The 16,385-nt window shown below is 50.9% G+C and overlaps 1 protein-coding gene across 3 annotated transcripts in view; it reads left to right on the top strand.

Moving 5' to 3' along the window:
- The window catches only part of Lingo1 (leucine rich repeat and Ig domain containing 1), a 179,411-nt gene that overhangs the window by 98,392 nt on the left and 64,634 nt on the right, over window positions 1-16,385 (top strand). Inside the window, exon 4 of one of the 3 annotated variants that reach the window (XM_029481940.1) lies at window positions 12,703-12,863. The exons of the other annotated variants lie outside the window; for them this stretch is intronic. The gene's annotated coding sequence lies outside the window, so the exon portion shown is untranslated. The remainder of the gene's footprint in view (window positions 1-12,702; window positions 12,864-16,385) is intronic. 3 annotated transcript variants of the gene reach the window in all.

Genomic DNA, 16,385 nt, shown 5'->3' with positions numbered 1-16,385 from the left:
GAGATGGAGCTGGGAAGAAGGGCAGGGCTGTGCCGGGCTGGGGCTGGGTTATGGTAAAGGACATAGCCGAAGTTGTTGAAGTTTATTTTTATCTTTATTTTTAGTTGTATGTGTCTGAATGTACATTTGTGCATATGGTGCAGTGCCTATGGAAGCCAGAAGAGGGCGTCAGATCACTGAGAGTTGGAGTTGCAGACACTTGTGACCTGTCTGATGTGGGTGCTGGCAACTGAACTCATGTCCTCTGCAAGAGCAGTATGTGCTCTTAACCTCTGAGTCCCTTGGAGCTAAGTTTTACATCTGAAAGGACCTAATCTAACTTCTGCCCCTGGAAAGCTGAGAGGTAGACACAGGGACACAGAGAATGGGGTGAGAAGTTCTGTGATCTGAAGGGTGGATGTGGGCCTGGGCAAGAATGGGTGCTCAGGGCAGGGTGGGCTGGAGATTCGGTGTTGGCCTGGAGTGGGAAGAGGACTGGGGGAGGACGGAGGATGAGTGGTTGGCAGTTCCCATAGGAAGATGGCAAGTATCTTAGTTGTAGCTACTAGGAAACTTACATGTTATCCACCCTCTCCCAAGTCTTCATAGGAGGGACCTGAAGTCAGAGAGGTGGCATATCCCTACTAAGGCCACACAGCCTCCAGTGCTTAGAGCCAGGGTATATACTTAGAGCTCCCAATTTCTAATGCCTTTCCTCTATCTTTGGCACATGAGAAGAATGGGGCTTGGTCAGAGGATGGGTAAGAGGTGGCATTAGTGTCGTTTGGGCCAGCATCTCTCTATTTCGACCTTAGTTAGAGCTGAGTCCACAGCCATCTATGGACTCAGAGCACAGTATCCCCTAAGACCCCATGAGGGTGTCCTTGCCTAGCAGGCCTCAGCACCCTGGAGGCAAGGATTGGGGGGCAGATCAGCTCTGTGGCCTCACTGTGTGAGGAAGGGTCCAACAATGTTCTTCCACTGTTTGGAGCAGGGCAGCTCCAAGACTCCCTGGTCTCCCTGGACTTGTAGGAGGAGTGGAACTTGCCTGCTCTACCCAAAGCCCTTCTCCTCTGACTGAGTTAGGCCCCAGACCTGGGCAGAAATAGGGCTGGGCCCTCACTGATGTCCTGAACCTGCCATAGACTCTGTCTCATCACATGGTGAGACTTGAGCCCCTATCCTTTGGGCACTAAGGTTCTCAGCCTCCTGCTTTCTCAGAGGAACTGAGAAGCATCTGTAGGGTGGGAGGCAGATGGGAGCAACAATCTGCAGGAAATGGGCGGGCTGACCAAGGTAAAACTGATAGGTGTATGCTATGTCCTTGTCTCTGCATGTGTCTGTGCATGAGCACACACAAGCACACATGCCTACATGCTTTAAGGAAAGCCTCAGGTAGGGGCCAGCACAGAAGGAAGGAAAGAGATAATGTAGATGGTGAGTGGGAGGGGACTTAGTCACAGTCAGATGCCCTTCCACAAGGATAAGCAAGTTCAGGAGGAGAGTTGAGAGGTGCCATTGTAAATGTTGCATGCCCCATTGCCACCACAGGCTTCACCCAGGGCCACCCCTGAACTCAGCATGTCCTGTCCCCTAAAGTCCCCACGGGAGTGCTTTTGTCCAGCAAGGTAAGTGCAGCAGCTTTTATACAATATGGAGTCTTGTAGACTCCTAGATTGACATTGGCTCCTGGTACAAACAGGTCACAGTTACTGGTGACTCCATTGCAAACAAGGTTAGAATTCATTGTGGGGACATTGAGCCAAGGGTGGGCATAGTCTGTGACCAGAATTGGGGAATGTGTGTGACTGGGATCAGGGCCCAGTGTTGGACTAGGGACAAGACTAGTGTATCCTGTGAACTGAAGCTCGGTGTATGATCAGGCCAAGTTCCAATGTGTTACCAGGCTCAGAGCTCAGTGTTTGACAAGAGTCAAGGCTCAGCATGTGGCCAGAATCAGAGCTTAATGTGTAACCGGAGTTGGTGCTGTCTTTCTTCCAGGCTCCCTGTGCAGGCTCTGCTTGCCTCCCCATGGGGCTTATTAGATGTCCAAGGCTGATGTCACAGACTCTGAGCCTTGACTAGCTAATCTTGAATCCCTGGGAGGAAGCCTGGTGATGACACTGACCGTCATCTGAGAAGTTCCCACACCCTGGATGCCGTGTGGACACTGAGTGGTGGCTATTCATGTCACCATTTGCAGATTAAGAAACTGGAACTGAAAAAGATTAAAGGATCTCTAAGGCTGCCCAGCTAGATCAGTGCTTTAGCTTAGTTTCCAACTCCTTGCCCCATTTATCATCCTCTTTGCACATGGATGTTGGTTATGAATTCAGCCTTCCTTAGGAAGGCTAATGTTGGGGATGGGGAAGTGGGAGAGAGGGAAAGAATGCCCATGTCCGGCCAGAGTTCCTGTGCTCTGGGCAGGTGGACGCTTTCCACTTGGCCCTGGGTGGGCATCTGACTGTGTGAAGCCACTGACCCCACTTGGCAGGGGGTGGACAAAGGGCAGTCCCATACCAGGTTCTCAGCCTCCAGCATCCCACGCTGGATACTGTAGAGGAGATGAGAACAGAATAGGGGCCCCAGAGCAGCACCAGGCCCCAGAGATACGGAAAGAGAGGGAAGAGGGAGAGAGGTTCCCACGCAGGCGAGAGTCCTTGGTCTGGTCCTTGATGAACAGAGACAGTCTATAGTTTTAGAGTTTTATTGTAGAAAGGAAGGGGGAAAGAGAGAAGGTAAAAGAGAGAGACCGGCCATGGCCAAGAGGAGAGAAAGGGAAAGAGAAAGAGAGAAGAAAGGCTAGAAAGTAAGAAGTTAGAGAGTAGGGAGTAAGAGGAGAGAAAGAGAGAGGTTAGAGAGTGAGGAGAGAGAGTAAGAGCGTGAGAGGGGCCAAGCAGCCCCTCTTATAGTGGGCTTGTTATCTTGTTGTTGCTAGGTAACTGGGAGGAGTCTAGCCTGAAGGTCAGAAGCTTGGGACATTGTGTATGTGATTAAAAGCCACAGCTTCTCCTGTGGGAGCTGTGGGGGCGGTAACTTCGACAGGAGCCAGGGGTCCAGGAGACATGAGGGAACGCCTTCTGTCCCATGTAGGTGGGAATTAACATCACTGGGTTTCACCAGGGTTCACAACCTCAGCTTAACTGGAGACCAGCCTGTCTGTGCATAGCCCATTGCCCCACAGGCTAACTAGGCTCTTAGACCAGGAGACCCTCCTCTAAGGTCTGAGGCTTATAGGCAGATCTTGTGGTTTCAGAGTTGGGGCTTGGCAGAGTCTGTCTGCAGATTCCATGGGAATCAGGGTTTGAAGTTTGACCTTCCACAATGGGTAAAGGGATGTATCAGCCCCACTAGAGACACTTGGGACACTGTGGCCTGTGATGAACTGTAAAGGACCCTTCCTAGTGCCCCTGACATCCTCATAAACATCCCCTCCTTTGTTTCTAGGAAATGAGGACTTGAGAGCTACCCCTTCCTTTATACAGTAATGGATAGCTCGTGCTGCATTTGAGCCCAGACACATGGTATATTCATAGAGGACCTGAGAATTCTTCCTCTGGCTGCTAGTGTTTCCTATCTCAGGTCCAAGCCATTTGCAGGAATTAAAAATCCACCAATGCACCAAGGAACTGTCTTCTGAGTGGGCCCAGACTCACTCTAGCATTTCTCAGCAACAAGAGTCTTTCCCTTTGTGACTCATTTGGAAGATTTCATCCATCCAGAGTCTCACCTCCCACTGCCAATAGTTCTAGATGTTGCCTTTTTGTGGGACTTAAGGAACGAAGGTCTGGTGTGACACTGTGACACCTGTCCTCTTGGGCTTTCCTCTGCTCCGTGTATTGGCTGCCATCCTGGTTCTATGTCAGGTTTCATCTCTTTGTCTATCCCTATAATACTCTATCTCTGTCTAAGCCTGTTCAAGCTCTACTTCCAAATAAGGCCCCTGATCCCTGGGCATTCACTGCACCGTGGAAATGCAATGCTTTGAGGCATGGGGAGACAGGAGAGAGCTACTGGAAGCCAAAGCAAGACCTCTCCCACTCTCTACTGTCAATCTCCTTAATTTCCCACAACCCAGTGCTAGGCTTGCTGCTTTATGCGGCTTCTGACTTTGTGGCCTCTGGGTTGCTTCTGGAAAGTTCCTTCCCCCAGCCATTCTCCATTTATCCAAATTCAGCAATAGCAGCTACTCGGACTGATGTTGAAAAATCCTTGAAGTAATTCAACTTGACTCTGGACCCAGTGTGGTACCAACCTCTGCCTATAGCTAGCTTGAGACCCAGACCCCAGCCAGCACTCCCACCCACCTCCTAGCTAAACTAGTAGCTTTTAAAGAGGGCAACCTTGGCCTCAGATCCACTCTGATCTCTCTGTATACAAAGCACTCATATTGAGCTTGGCATAGAGAGAGTGGCCTGGGCTGGCTGGTTTTATGTCAAACTGGCACAAGTTAGTCATTTGGGAAGAAGTGACCTCAGTTGAAAAAATGCACTCATCAGACTGGCCTGTAGGCAAGCCTGTACTGCATTTTCTTAATTAGTGACTGATATGGAAGGTTCTCAGCTCCTGGTGGCAGTGCCACCCCTGGGCAGGTGCTCCTGGATGGTATCAGAAAGCAACTGAACAAGTTATAAGAAGCATGCCTGCAAACAAAGTCCCTCGATGGCTTCTGCATCAACTCCTGCCTCCAGGTCTCTGCCTTGAGTTCCTGCCCTGACTTCCCTGGATGATGGACTACACGCTGTAAGATGAAATATATGCTTTCTTCCCCAAGTTGCTTTCGGCCATGCTGTTTATCACGACAATAGAAACCCCAAGACGTGCCCCCAAATGCTTTTGCTGTTATTTTTAGGAGTATAAGTAGTGAGCCATCCTCATGGTGAAAGCCATCATCCTAGGAGAACTTCAATCAGTTGATGAAAGCCACCACCTCATGAGGCTCTCCAGGCGCGATCCCCCCACCCCACCCCCCAGAGCTGTGCCTTCCTATGACTTATTTCTTATGCTCTGGTACAAAGCCTGGCACACAGTGATGTGGATTCCAAGATGTGGGATCGGCATGTTGGAGGGGTAGCTCACAGGGACTCGGTTACAAGGAGACCTGGGGGCAAGCTTGAGGGTATAGAGGCCCACCTGGGTATATCCTGTCCCTGGCCATCCTCCCAGACTCCCAGGAGGGCCTGCTACATCTCCAGGAGTGCTGATGTGTGTAGGAAGAGCCAGGCTTCTGATACTGTGACCTCAGCTTTGGTCTCGTCCTTGCTCCAACTTCCTGGATAGCATTCTAACCTGGTCTCATGGCTACCAACTAGCAGACTGTTCAACCTGGGTCAATGGAAGTTAATTAAACATTGTGTCTGGGGTATTGGGGATGCTGAGGGGCAGACTCCAAAAGGCCTAGTTACCAGGATGGGATAGGAGGCCAACTTTAGTCAGCATCTCTGTGCCTGGTAGGCACTAGACTAGTTTCTGTGAGTTAGGAATCTCCCTGTTTGCTGATGATAAGAGGAGGGCCAAGGAATGAAGGAGACTTTGAGGTCTTCAGCAGCAAATGTGAATGTCCAAGGAGACAAGGTTGGGCTTGAAGGAAGTGGAGCTGACTTTGGAGGCTCCTATAATGGTGTCTCCCACCATGCCAAAAGACATCTGAGTGCCCCTAACTAGCTTGAGTATAGAGCTTGAGTATAGAGCCTAAGGTCAAAGTCGTGGGTAACTATTCGTCCAGACCGTGGGGTGTGTGCTGGTCTACAGAGTTCCCTGTGACTCCACGTCCCCTCTCACTATGGCCACCTAATGGGGCTCAGCCCAGTTCCATGTTAACTCTCACCCCTTACACCCTTCCTGCACACCCTCTCCTTTGGACGTAATGACTTTGCTGTTCCTGATCCAAGCCTCTGGTATCCTTTCAGCACTGGTTCATAGAGGCAAGCACCCTCCACCATGGCCACACCTCTCTTCCAACGTCTCCATCTTCCCATTTTCTCTCCTTTCATCAGGAGATAAGCTTGGCCTTGTGTCTGGGCCAACCCTCCCCAGATACCCTCTTCCACAGCATCTGCCTTACATCCACCCCCCCCACCCCCAGCTTCAAACAGCATCTCTAAGCTAGAGTCTTGATGGCTGCCCTCTAAAACTTCTGGGCAGTGCGTTAGGGTCTTAGTTTCCCTGTCTGCTGAGCAGGCTTGAATGGTGACTGTGATATAATGGACTGCCAATAAATGCTTGTCGAATTGTGGAACCAAGGGAGCAAGTTCTGGCTTGTGTGTGCCACCTGAGCATTGTGGAGATCAGAGTAGCTGATGTCTTACAAGGGCTTGGCAAGGCCTGGCTGTGTTGTATGAACAGCAGGCACCCAGGGTGCAGAAGAGGATTTTGCTGCCTCGTATTGAAAGTGCTGCTTCACTGTAGACTGCCTCTCCTCTCCATCCATTCACCTACCTATGGATGGTGATCCATAGGCCCCACCCTCGCCTGCCCTCAGCTTCTTTTTCAGATTGGCTCACTGCCACCTTTTCCCTTGTAATCCATCCTCCACCTGGTGGCATCCAGCAAGATCTTTCTGAAGCACAAATTAGTCCCTGTCACTCCCCAGTTAAAACCCTTCAAGCTTCTGATGGCTCTGAGGATAAGAGCTAAACCCCTTAGACCCTGAGGGAAGGGGATGGCCTCCCTCTCCAATCCATTGCTCTAGCCTGCCTGTCTGCAAAGGCCCCTCCTCGTTGTTTCCTTCTCCAAATCCCTTCAAATTCCTTTCCTGGGGTCCTTCCCTGAATCCAGCTATGAACTGGACGCTCTTGTCACATTGCCAAGTCCCTTGGGCTTCCATTCACACGACCCCAGAATTGTCTCTACTTCCTAGCATGGCCCCAGTAGGATGTGGGTGCCCTAAGATTGGATCTTGAGTGTTTGTATTCTTACTTCTCGCAAAGCATAACTAGACATTAATTGAATGAATGAATGAATGAATGAATGAGCAGCTCTCTCAGGTTGCAAGGATTCTGGGCTGGAACTTTATACCTGCCTGGGTAGGGGTTGGGAGGAATGAGGGGAACATAATGTGTTTCTGTGTGTTCTGGAAGTGGCCTTCCTTTGTGCATGTCCCTCTGGCATCTTGCCTGGATGTGCCTCCAGAATGGCCCTCGTAGTACAGCATGTGCCCTGAAATAGCAGGGGCTGTGGTTTCAGAGAGGGGTCCTGAACTGTTCCCGTGGGAGGCATGGGGGCCCTGACCCTCACCCCACCTACACAGGTTCTCCTTTCCCTTGGACATTTCACTACACCTCTCTCTCCTCTCCCTCTCCCTCCCCCTCCCCTCCTTCTCTCCTCAGCATCCATCCCACCTCCATGTCTCTCTAGCCTGACCCCACTGACCCAGGCCTGCCTTGGCCAGCTTCCTATTCTTGCATTTCTGGCTTCCTGGCCAGCTTTGCAGGGCTGGCCTCTGTTCTACAAATGCGACCATTCTGTGGGTCTAAGCCTTGCCTGACAAGCCAGCATATTTGGTTCCCAGCTCCTGCCAATCCCTGCCTTATAATTGTAAATCTATGCTATGTGCCAGGCCTTGTGGGGGTAAGAAGTAAGGCATACTGCTTCTGGATCCTCTAACCCATTGGCATCTTGCCTGACTGTGCCTCCAGAATGGCCGTTCTGGGCCACCATGTGCCCTGCAATAGCAGAGGCTGTATCTTCAGTGAGGGACCCCAACTGTCTCCTTGGGTGGGTCCAGAGAGGACCTCACTGCAGGCATGGAGGAAGTAGGGTCAGGGAAGGGATCAGGGAGGCTTACTGGAGGAAGTTATGGTGTCTAGGTGAGTCAGTGAGAGGAAGGAGTACAATGAGTCCTCACTGGAAAGCACCACTGCCTGCTCTGTGCTGTGCTCCACACCAGCCTCACACCAGGCACCAGCATGGTCAGAGGGTATAATTAGGTCCATCTAACAGATAGAGAAACAGAGGCTTAAAGAGGCCCCAGGTCACCAGAGACATTGTCAGGCCTGGATTCTGGTTTGTTGTCATTTTAGACTCCTAAGAGAGGAAACTAGAGGAGAGACTGGAAGAGGGGAAGAGAGGCTGATCCTGTCACGTCCCACAAGACAGGCAAAGTGTCTGCTGACAGTGACTTCCGGGGGGAGGGGGTGTCTTCAGGTTGGTCTTGTTCCCTATGCCACCTACTGTGGGAGAGCCCTCACATGAGATACTCTACAGCCCCTCCCCCAAGAGGCAGGCACTTTGCCTATTCGGAGGATAATTCCCCATTATACAGAGATATTTAGCCTAATAGAAGCCGACAGATCATTCAGGGCAGTAATGTACTCCAGCTTCAAGCGGTTAGTTTCCTCAGCCTGAACTCCTAGATTAAAGACTCCTTACCCATGCCGCCCCGCACTGGTGCCTATGACCTTGACGGCAGTAGTGGGGTAGGTTTTTCCCTCCCTAGCTCCCTCCTCTTGCTGGTTTTCTTCTCTCTCTCTCTCTCTCTCTCTCTCTCTCTCCTTTTAAAGATTTTCTTCTTAAATATTCAGCTGAAAGGCTATTGCTTAAACCCTGCATGCTTTGGAGACAGGCTCACTGTGTTCAGCTACCATCCGTCAGGGTGCCTGGCTGGGCCAGAGCTCTGGCTCAACCATGTGGTGCTGGAGGACATTGGGTGACTGGATCCTCTGGCTGGGTACAGGCAGAGAGGCTGGCAGATAGTCTCTACCCTCTCTGCCCAGATCCAGGCCCACAGAGACTTGGCTTGTTCTCTTCTCTAAGCGCTGAGAGTGAGCACCCCTAGAAGATGGAACCCAAGGTCTATGGATCCTGGAGGAGGGTCTTTTGGGTTGGGACCCCTAACAGCCTGTGACCTGCTGGAGGAGGACCTTAGCAGCCAGGGAGCGCTTCTTCTTCCAGGCCATGGTGGGCTAATCTTGGGGACGGGAGCTGGGGAGTTCTCTAGGTAAGATGCCCCTGGAGGATTCTGTGGCTGATATGCTGTAGAACCCTGGACTGACTGATCCCATTTCCTCTCTGGAACTCACTTTCCTGTCTGCTAAATGGGATTATGCATTTTAATGTATTTGCTCCTGATGCCAGTGAGGAATGAATTGGAGAATAGGCTCTAGAGTACAGTCATGTGACTAGCGGCTGGGCTGGGCACTACTTTGCTTTCAGTCTCCATCACACTCACTTTGGCCTGTGCAATCTAGTGATTCAGTACATAGACAGAATCTAAGAAATGCATGGCAGGAAGAACTTCCCTGTTCAGTGCAAATCCTCATTCAGCATGTGGGCATCCCAGACTCCCTTGCAGCCTTCAGGGACAGAGTTCACTCTTCATTTGGGACAGGGCTCTGCAATTCTTTCTTGCTGGGATTCTTTCATCCACCACGAATGCCACAATACTTGGTCAGAAACCAGGCTCCTGAGCCTTCTGCTGGGGACATTGGCATCCCTTCCCAATGATGTCTCTCTGAGCAGCCCTTCTGACAGGGTGATAGAGCATGGTTCTTTGGAAGTGGCTAGTCCATTTCAAAAGCTGTTGTCAGGCTGGAGAGATGGCTCAGTAGTTAATAGCTCTGGCTGCATTTTTCCAAGAACTCAGGTTCAAACATCCTAGCACCCACATGGCAGCTGACAATCATCTGTAACTCCAGTTCCAAAGTATGTGATGCCCTCTTCTGGCCTCTGCTGGCAACAGGCACACATATGGTATACAAGAATATGTAGGCAAAACACATATTATAAATAACATAAAAACACATTAATTAATTAATTAATTAATTAATTAATTAAAAATTAAATTAAAAAGGAGTTTGAGTGGCTAATCACATGACTCTGAGAACTCTAAGTTACCTGGTAATTCTTATAGGCTCCACTCTGCATCTGGTTCTTGGAGCTACTCATAGGAGCCACCCATATTCTAGAGACTCTTCTGTCTACTTTGCCCATTTATATAGCAAGTGGAGGGATTTGAGCAGGGACCTCTGCCTTCCCTATTAGCCCTCCTGGGCTGGGTCTACCTTCAAAGCTCCATCTGAGTCTGTCAATCTTGTTTCTGGCAGGATCTGCTAGTGCCATGAGAGCTTTTACGGAGCCAGTCTGACCATTCCCTCCACTTAAAGCCACTCTCCATAAGAGCCATTCACTCACAGATTTGGAATTGACTGTCTAACCACTGAGCTTCCTGGCCCCTAGGTTTCTGTTTAGTCCACGAGGCAGTTACACAAAGCCTCGCTCGTGTGTGCTGGAGTCTCTGTCGTTACTTGGCATACCTCTATCCCTGTGAGTCTGGAACAAACTTCACAGACTCACCCAGCCTGCCTATGTCTTTTCAGTGTTCTGCATAGCATTTCTAGAACTTTTTAGAACAGCTTGCTAGGAAGCTAACTAGCTCAAGCCCAGTTGGCCTTTTAGTCCTCTGCAGGGAGCCAAAGGAGCTGGATGTTGATGGTTATAGATGCCAATCCTTGATGTCTCTCTTCTGAAGATTCTCTGTCCAACTTTTGGTTGGATGATGTGGTAGTGGGGGTGGGGGTGTACAAGACAGGGAATGGAGCCTTCAGAAATGAGATGGCCAACCCAGACCGCACAGCACAGCTAGCAAGGGCAGAGCAGGAAGGAACTCCAGGACACAGCCCAAGGTTCTGCCCCATACTGGCCCTGCCCTCAGACCCACACTGTTCCCAATCACTCCTGCCTGTCCCTTCTCCAGACTCAGCCAGCATAGTCTTGAGCAGGCCCCTGCTGGGGCTCTTCTGAGCCACCCATCTGGTCCTGTCTAAGGGCTGGCTTGTCTCCTGTCAGTCTGAGGGTGAGGCCCACTCTGCCTTTTTCCTGTGTTCCCTGCACAGGATGAAGGAACAGAAAAGGGGTTCGGGAAGGAAGATGCGCCCCCAGGGACTGAGACACAGGAGGGGTAGGCGGCTCCATGGGTGTCGCATCTGCTTCTTATTTTTCAGAGTTATTTTAAGCCAGTGGTCTGGTTGTAAGAGCAGCACGCGCCTGTGGATGTGTCTCTGGACTCACCCTCTTCCTCTTGTTTCCTTACCCCGCCTCCTCATCCCAGGCATCAGACAACTGCTGTTGGTGCTGCTCAGGCGGGCAGCCTCCTCCACACACTCTCCAGTCTTATCCCCTCCTCCTTGGGTGACTGTGACAGCCAGCCCACTGCCCCCCTCCCCCCCTTCCCCTCTCCCCTCCCCCTTGCTCTGGGGGAAGCAGCCCAGGCTCCAGTTGGCAGCTTGAGAGGACTTTTAACAATGAAGAAAAACATCATTGCATTTATCTGGTTAAGGCCCTCCAGTGGCTTTTCTTGTACTTGGGATCAGAGCCAAAGGCCCCATCTTGCTTGGCCTTCAGTGCCTCAGGCTCCTGGAAGCCTCACTTCCTGAAGCCTAAGTTCAATTGTGGCCCCCTTCAGGAAGACCTCCCCTGACCCTCTGTCTAGAGCGTCCCCCTGTCCTTCTCCTGTTCCCTCCTCTGTGGCCAGATATTAGGGTTGCTGCTGAGCTTGACACTCTTAGGAAGTGTCTTGTTTTTCTGCTTATCACCTGGCTTTGTGACAGGGCCAGACTCCTCTATGTCACGCCCTCATGCCCTTGTGTCGTGCATTGCTGGTACCTATGGCCCACCTAGCACTTAGGACTTCCTCAAAAGCATGGTGGGAGGGGTACATTTCCTGTTCAGTCATGTGAGGTCTTTCACCTCTTAGGCCTTTATTGCTACAGCTGTGGACGGATGCTATTTGGCTGGCAGCCACGGCCTCTGAGGTCATCTATGCCAGCGCTGGCGGGAAGGGAGTGAGTCAGGTGTGGATAGCAGCTCACCTTGGCATTCAGCTCCTGGAGTATAGGCCAGGAAAGCTGCTGGGAGAGCTGCCTGCATCTCACTACCAAGAGACAGACTGCATTCACAGTCAAGGTCCCTAGACACAGTGGCAGTTTCAATTGGATACGTTTCCATCTTTCTGTGTATGGCCTTGGGTTTCAAGAACTTTCTTTGATACGTTCATTTCTTGAATTCCTAGCTTTCAATTGCTATGCATTATTTTTCCATGAAATAAAAATAGAAGACAAAAATGTCCCACTCCACTTCAATTATATCACGCCAAGGTGGTTCCTGTCTTGTTCCCTGGGCTTTTCCTGTGAAGACAGTGCTAGGAGGTGGCCCAAGTGGCTCTTGACCTTAGGTGGATGGCTTCCTCCTTCTGACCCACAAAGGGGTCACTCCTCCATTATGAATGCTACCATCATGGCAGGGGAGCCCGATAGAGAGGTGTCTCCTTGGAGGAAGGAACAGCTCTGAGCTTGAAGCCAGAGCCCTGAAGAGGTGACTTGACAAAGGCTAGCAGCTCTGGAAGGGTCTGTTTGTATGGTTACCACACCCTGTCTCTCAGGCAGAATCTCTGCTTGGAGAAGGTGAAGTAGAGGGGGTGGCCCCTAGACAAGGATGGGTCAGTAGCATAGTATGGTCTTCGGATTGCTCAGACAGGAGGGTGCTAGGAACTCTGGCTCTCCCTCCCTCACTTTAGGGAGGATTCCTTATCCAGAGGTCCTACTGCCACCAGGGGAATCTAGGGGGGAGGGGTAAGATGCCAAGCTAAGAAAGCAAAGGCAAGCCTGGCTGATCTCTCCTCAGATTTACGCTGCTATTCCAATATTGCTGGCCCGGTTCCCATCTCTGCCCAGCCCCTCTGTCCTTCATGGACCCCTACAGCTCTCCCCTGTTTCTCCTCTTTTCTAGGGATCCTAAGGCAATGTCCTGGTTCTTTTGAGTCTGTGGGCTGCAAAACTCTCAGGGCTCTGACCGGTCTGGCCTGACCAGTCTTGAGCGGATTCCTGCCCCCACCTGGTTACAGAACCTCCTTGTGCTTCAGGACTCGGTCAAGCACTGGACCAGTCACGGTAGGCACATCCCAATTCCCCTTCTTCCCAGCTCTAGGGATAACTGAGTGTTCTTGGCCCTGCAAGAGGAAGGACACCTTTTAAAACACTTCTTATAAGAATCATAGGTAAGAGCCGGGCAGTGGTGGCGCACACCTTTAATCCCAGCACTTGGGAGGCAGAGGCAGGTGGATTTCTGAGTTTGAGACCAGCCTGGTCTACAGAGTGAGTTCCAGGACAGCCAGGGCTACACAGAGAAACCCTGTCTCAAAAAAAAAAAAATCATATGGTAGGGGTTGGGGAAACCCTGCTTCAATAAAATGAAGTTATCATCTCATGTAGCCAGTGGCATTTAGTGGTAGGGTTGGCTTCAAGCAAAGCTTGATTGAGTGTTTCAGACACTGTGAAAGACTCTGGCTTCTATCCATGTTCTTTATGCCTCTTTCTTGGTAATGGCTGTGCCCCTAGAGGCATTTGACACAACCTGGGCCAGTGTGTTTCTAGATTTAACCTGGGCCTGAAGAAAGAAATCTGATTTCATGATAAAAACAAAATAGAGTTCTAGAATTGACCTAATGGTCCTCATTGGCAGGATTTGGACTATCCTGTGCCTTTAACTAGGTCCACAGGTCTTAAAGGCACTGATGGTCTTGGGGGACAGGGTCTGGTCTTTTCTAGGCAGGTAACCCAAGATGGAGCAAAGGTTGTTTCTCAAAAAGATCTTGAAACCTTGCTGCAGACCAGACACTTTACAATTAAAAGAGACAAATAACAATGCCAACAGAATTTGCCCAACAGGACAGCTTGTTAGCCAGACCAAATGGGTACGGACATATCGTGGGTCCTCAGACGGATCTCTGCACCTCTTCTCTGGGTTTAGTTTCCTCATCTGACAGGGCCACCAAGAGAGCCACCTGGCACTTGGCACCTTGCACCTGGCAGGAGCTCAAGATGCCCTTGTTCTAATCCTTTCCCTATTTTGGGGACTTTGAGACATCTGTGATTTCTTCAAACTTAGAATGATCTGCTGGGGGGTCGTGTTGGTCAGAATCCTATAAGCTGGGCTTGAGCCGAGGCCTTGTATGCAGAGGGCAGGGTCTCTGGAGAAGAGGGGGAAATGGAGAAACTGGCGCAGAAATGGAGGTCTAGCATAACCACGGTCATGGGGAAAGTCCATTCAGTCCTTCAGAGTGATTCAGAACGGTCCCTGGGTAAGGAGCCAGTCTCTCTAGTCTGTACTAGCAAGCCACTGGCCACCTTCAGGGCCCAGCATGGCTCAAGCAAGGGGTGCATTTGAAGGGCATTTCTTTGGAGAGAGGGAGGAATGAGCTGCTACAGGCCTCTCTAGCCAGGGGAGATGGAGATGCTGTCCCCTCTGCCTGGTCCCCAGCAGCCCTTCTCTTTCCTGTCCTTATGCCTTTCCTTGTTCTACGCTCTCATCTGTTTTCCAAGACCCACTTCTGGACCCTTCACTTCCAGGGAGTCTCTCCTTGCTGTCCCGGCCAGTGGTTATCTCCAAGGGTTCATGTACCATGTACAAGGACAGATACCCAGCATGCACTTCCTCATAAACACTCCACTGGTTACCGTATCAGTGCCAAAGTATATCGCTCTGTTTGCCTTGCCCACTAGGAAGTTCAGAGGGGGGTTGTAGCTCTTTCTACTAAGCTGTCAGGACACAACTCCTCAGTAAACCTTTTCCTGTATTTGCCTTCTTGCCCTTTTCTCTTTTCTTTCTTTCTTTTTTTTTTTTCATTGTCCTGATTTCTTATTTTTAAGCTGTGCTGTTGACATTGTTCCCAGAAGCCTCAGACTCTTTAGGAAAGAGGCAGGGCAGAGCTAGCCAAGAGGGGCTGAGAGGGAGGCACTGTACCCACAAATGCTGGCCCTTCACATTCCCAGAGGCAGCCTGGGAAGAGGGTTTCCCTGGCACAGGTCCAGGCTCACATCTAAGGAGACAGACACCATAGCCTGCCCATGGGGCCCTGTCCAGTGCCCGCCCTGTGCTCTGTGGCTTGGGAAGAGCAATGTTCTGCTCCCAGTCGTCTCCTCCCTCCCTGGCTTATCAGAAGCTAATGAAAGAGGCTGGAAACCCAATCCTCTGGTAATTAAATTTACTTAACGGGTATTCAAGTGGAGTAATGAGAAGTTTAATGCAGTGATTAGATTTTTTCTTTAATTAATTAAAATGAGAGCTGTGTGTCTTGCCAGCAAGCCAACTTGACCCTGTGCTTGAGAGCAACTGGTACACAGTGGGAGACCTGCCTAAGCAAGTAGGGGCAAAAGGCAGTGGCATCCCTCGCCCTGGCCCAGCTGCCCTCAGAAGTGATAGGCCCATCACCCATGCAGTGCTTGCTTGTGAGCCAGGGGAGGGTCAGGTCTGAGTCATCCAAAACCTGAGGAACCAGGGATCCCACCTTCAAAGAACCAACACTGAACCATGTGAGGTTCAGACAAGACAGACAGCAAAGCAGATGAAAAAAAAAAAAAAAAGAAACAAAAACAAAAAACAAAAACCAACGCAGGAGAATTCCCAGCACCTTGATAGCAGAGGTGATGGGGGTGGCACCTTCTCCTACATGTCCAGCCAGACCCGGGTTAGGGCTAAGGCAGCTGTGCTAACAGAGGAAGTGGATTAATATATAAGAGAGTGGATAAAGCTAAGTGGATTGGGGCTCAGGGTGGCCCTGGTGACCCATAGTACTCTGAGCCTGGAAATGTTTTCCAGAATGCTGATCTTCTTTGCTGTTTTCAAGGATATAGTCTCCTGGAGCTGCTTTTGCAGTGTTGAAGCAGAGGGGTCTGGGAATGCCACCCTAGTTGTGTGGACTGAACACTGAATAGGCCTAGCCAGAAGACTGGTCCTAGGACAGAGGTAGGGTGTGTTACCACCAGGCAGTGGTGTGGAGACCCAAGGACTCTATCTTTACTGTGCTGGCTCCAGACCCATATCCGCCAAGCACTGTGGTACATCTTCCAGCAGAGGGGCAGGTGCTAGGGTGGGAGGCTGAGTGGCCCTCTTTGTCCATCTGCACTGCCAGCTCTGCCGCCTGTGGGCAGGACTCCCGTGCCAGACCCTGCTCAGAACGCCCTAGATGAATCAGACATGGTCCCTGCCCACAAGCCTGGTGGGGGAGGTGGAAAAAAAAAAAACCAGGAACAACAGCTCTGAGTGATCAGAGCTGAGGTGGGGGCGGCCTTGGGGCTGGGGTGATCCATGGATCTGTGTTTAGAGTGTTTACAGTTTACAGCAGGTAGGAGGTGGAGGGCTGGAGGTGGAGACAGCAAGGAGAGGAAGAGGAAGAGGAAGAGGAAGAGGAAGGCATCCATGAGAGGCTGGGGACCCTGGGTTAATGGCTTTTCCTCAGGACTAGCTGTGACCCTCACAGTGAGCCAAGGTCCTCTCACTGGGGGGAGGACTGGAAGTGTGCTTGGCACTGGGCTGGTAGTGGCACCTTATTAAGAAGCTGTCTCTCTCTCTCTCTCTCTCTCTCTCTCTCTCTCTCTCTCTCTCTCTGTGTGTGTGTGTGTGTGTGTGTGTGT

Source organism: Mus caroli, chromosome 9, assembly GCF_900094665.2.
Source record: "Mus caroli chromosome 9, CAROLI_EIJ_v1.1, whole genome shotgun sequence".
Taxonomy (NCBI): domain Eukaryota; kingdom Metazoa; phylum Chordata; class Mammalia; order Rodentia; family Muridae; genus Mus; species Mus caroli.
The sequence above is the reverse complement of the archived record's forward strand: the minus strand, read 5'-3'. Positions and strand labels throughout refer to the sequence as shown.